The sequence below is a fragment of the Lactuca sativa genome, chromosome 6 (assembly GCF_002870075.4).
Source record: "Lactuca sativa cultivar Salinas chromosome 6, Lsat_Salinas_v11, whole genome shotgun sequence".
In the NCBI taxonomy this organism is placed as follows: domain Eukaryota; kingdom Viridiplantae; phylum Streptophyta; class Magnoliopsida; order Asterales; family Asteraceae; genus Lactuca; species Lactuca sativa.
The window spans coordinates 110671343-110675062 of NC_056628.2; positions in this window are offsets into that span (position 1 = coordinate 110671343).

The window sequence follows — 3720 nt, forward strand, 5'->3', positions numbered from 1 at the left end:
TAAAATCCTCTACAGCGGAAGTTCTTAGTCGAGCTCTGCTGAGGATTGTTTGATCTAATCATTCGACACATATTGATCCATACTTGTGTTATTTACTACTTTTACATCCATCGCATTACCTGTTAAGAAGATCTAATCGAACTTTAAGTTTATTAATAACTTAACAATTGGTATCAGAGCAGGAGGCTGTGTAATTCATACACATCTTTTCTGTGAAAAAGGTTACGATTAGGGTTATTCCGCATTAACTAATATTTATTGAGTCGTCATCCCATAATTGACGTAACTCAGCATTTATTTGTTTTGCCCTAATCTTATATATATTACAAGTCTGATCTTTCAAACAGGTTACGATCAAGCATGGATGAGTCACAATCAAATCCCATAAACATCTCTAATAGCATTGGATCAACGACTAAGATTCCCATCCTTTACACCTAGGATTACGAAGTCTGGGCACATCACTTTGAAGATTATGTCATTGGATCTGAAGACAATGGATACCTTATCTGGGAAGCAATCGTGTCTGGACCATTCGCTCATTCAGCAACGTCTAGAATCATTAAAACACAGAAAGAGTATAATGATCTGTTGAAGGACGTAAAAGATATTGCTCAAGACGAAAAGGATAAGTTTCAGTGCAATATTAAAGCATTGAGACTAATCAGATTCGCTCTTCAATCGGATACTTTCAGGCTAGTGAGTTCATGCAGCACTGCCAAAGAAATATGGGATAGGCTACGAGAGTTCTATTCCACAGACGAAGATCTGGAACATTCTATTCAGACCTTACTCTTGTTTGAGTTTGGCGAATTTAAGCAGAATCCCGAGGAAACTGTTACTCAGACATTCGATCGCTTCAATCATCTTCTCAGTAAGATGATTAAACAGGATATTGAAAGGAAGTTGATTGAACAAAAAGTTACATTTTTGAACGGTCTTAGATCTGAGTGGAGAGCGGTTGTGTCCACTGTTAAAGCTCATGAGCAATTCAAATCTTATTTGTTGGCTAAGCTGGTAGGAATTTTGAAATCCCAAGAAAATATTGTCTTGCAGGAGAAGAACGTGGTTTCAAGCATGGGTTCCTTAGCTCTTCTTTCTAAAAGCAAAAGTGTGATGGAAGATGAAGACCTTAACTTAGAAGACTATGAACTTACCTCTGAAGACTATGCAATGATGGTGTCAAATCCAAAGAGGTTTATTAAGAAAAGGTTTCCTACCAATAAGAACCGGAATTGGCAGGGAAGCTATAGTTCTGAAAAAGTAAGGGAGGAACCGAAGGCGGAAGAAGCAAAGAAAGAGTCGAAAGCTGAAGGGGATTCTGAGGTGAACTGCTATTACTGTGGAGGAAAGAACCACTATGCTAAAGATTGTGTCCTAAAGAAAATGGCAGAAAAGGATGAAGAAAAAGATGAAGAAGTTGTGTTGATGAAAAAGCTGGAAGAGATCAAGAGAAAGAAAATTGCTGCTAACCCTTCTATGAATGCTTTAATTGTGCAAGGTTCGGTAGCGGATGATGAGTTCGGTGGCATGGAGGTCTGGTCAACCGACTCTGAGGATGATGAAGTCAGAAAGCCATCTCATGGAAAGGCTTATGTTGCGAAAGGTGAAGGAAGCGGTGGAAAGTGTTTGATGGTGTCGGATGTATCTCAAATGAGGGGATACAACACAGACGGTGGGAATGAAGACACGAAGGAGCGAGAGGACTTGTGCTTCACAGCAAAACCTCTCAGCGTGCAGTTTAATGAGCTTGATGAATTAATCAAGAAGGTACAATCCATTTTTGTTTCATTCAAAGTCCCACAAAATTCATATGAAAAAGAACTAAAAAATGTAAATTCAAGAGTCTCTCATCTAGACAGCAGTTTAACTCAAACACGGGTCACCAATTCTAACCTGACTGACCAATTAAGCAGGGTGTCTTCAAAGAGTGAGGAACGGAGGATGTGGATAGAGCTGAAGGAGTCGGAGTTGATCAAATCCAAAGACGAAAAAATTTATTTACAAAGAGACAATGTAAAACTTTTGAAACAAAGAAATGTGTTTTGTTTGATTGCTAAGCGTCTTTATTCTAACATCACTCAACTTCATCTTAACTGTGAAATAGGACAGAAAATTCATCGCATGATTTTGCCCTTTCTTGAGTTTAAGGAAGATGAAATTGACACAGAAGCATATAATTGCGAAAGTGTAGTTTCGTCTGAGGATGTAAATCCGACGTATATGTATGGTCTAGACAAAATCGAATCTTTCATAAAGTCCAAGGACCATAAGGACATGCTGAAAAATCTTTTGGATGAAAATGACAAACTGAAACTAAGGACCGAAACCATACAAAAGTTTGACTCATTGAATGCCAACTTGAGCTCAGAAAATAAAATTGATGTTGAAAATTCATCTGAGCTTAATGAGGATGATGATATGAGTGAAATTTCTGTAGAGGATGAAATTGACTGTTCTGAGTTTGTCAAGAGCGAACCCGAAAACCACAAAAATCTTATTTCAGAAAATTCTGTGGAGTTTGCTCGTTTGTCCCACCAAAAGTCCCCGATCCTTGAAGAAAAAGTTGTTGTATACCAAAAGGTAAGGACGACTCCAAATCAGGTGTATAAGGTCACAGGAGTAACCGAACATCAGACAGCCGAACTCACAGCCGTTGTAAATGAAGATAATGTTGATGGCTATGATGAGTTCTTCTGGTCTGCCCCCATCGACAATGCTAATGAAACCGTTGGTCTATCAGAACGGACGTCCTGGAAAACCAAAGGCAGATATGTGCCAGAGCCTTTGAACAAGCCTGATAACTTCGATATACCAAGTACTAGTGGTACAAAAGATGCTCCTGAAGAAAAAGGAGTTCCTGCAAAAGATGTCACACCTTCAAGCGAAACATCATCAGTTCAAAGTGAGTCAGCTGATAAGAAGCAAAAACAAAAAGCCAACATCCATCAACAGCCGAAGCAAGTAAAGAATCAGAAGCAGCAAAGGAATCAGAGATACAAGAAAAATCTCTCTGAACGAAAACATTTTTGGCGATCTCAAAACGCCCATTTCTCTTATCATGACAGAAATCCAACGTCAGAGAAAAATGTTGTTAGGAAGCAAGAAAGTAATAACAACCGAAAGGAAAGGTTCGGTTCTGATGATCACAATAACCGAAAGGAAAGGTTCAGTTCAGAGAACACCAGCTACCGAAAGCAAAAGTTCGGTTCCGAGAGCAAAAGCAATCAAGGTTCAAGGTTCGGTCCCACTAATAATCAAAAACAAAAAGGATACCTAGAACCTCAAGTCAAGCAAACTTCTCAGTCTAACTTCTCTCATTCTAATTCCTCTCAACCTCATTCTAAATCTAATTCTGTTCATACTCAAAATCCAAAATCTTCAACAGATTTGAAAGGAAAATCGAAGGTTTCCTCAGTCAAGACTGATCAAAAGCATTCCAATGTCCCAGTGCCTAAACCTGAATCCAAACCCTCTGTAACAAATCCCAATAAAATTAAGGTTTTCACCATTAAAAAGAAAGATGAAACAACTTTAATAAAAAGAACATATCTTGTTGACATCTCTCTTACTATTCCTGTTCCTGTGAAAGGCTCACGTGGACCCAAGAAACTTTGGGTTCCTAAATCTGCTTAATTTTTGCAGGTTATCAGTGACGACCAGTTTGACGAAGAATGGTATATTGACAGTGGCTGCTCACGTCACATGACAGGAAGGAAG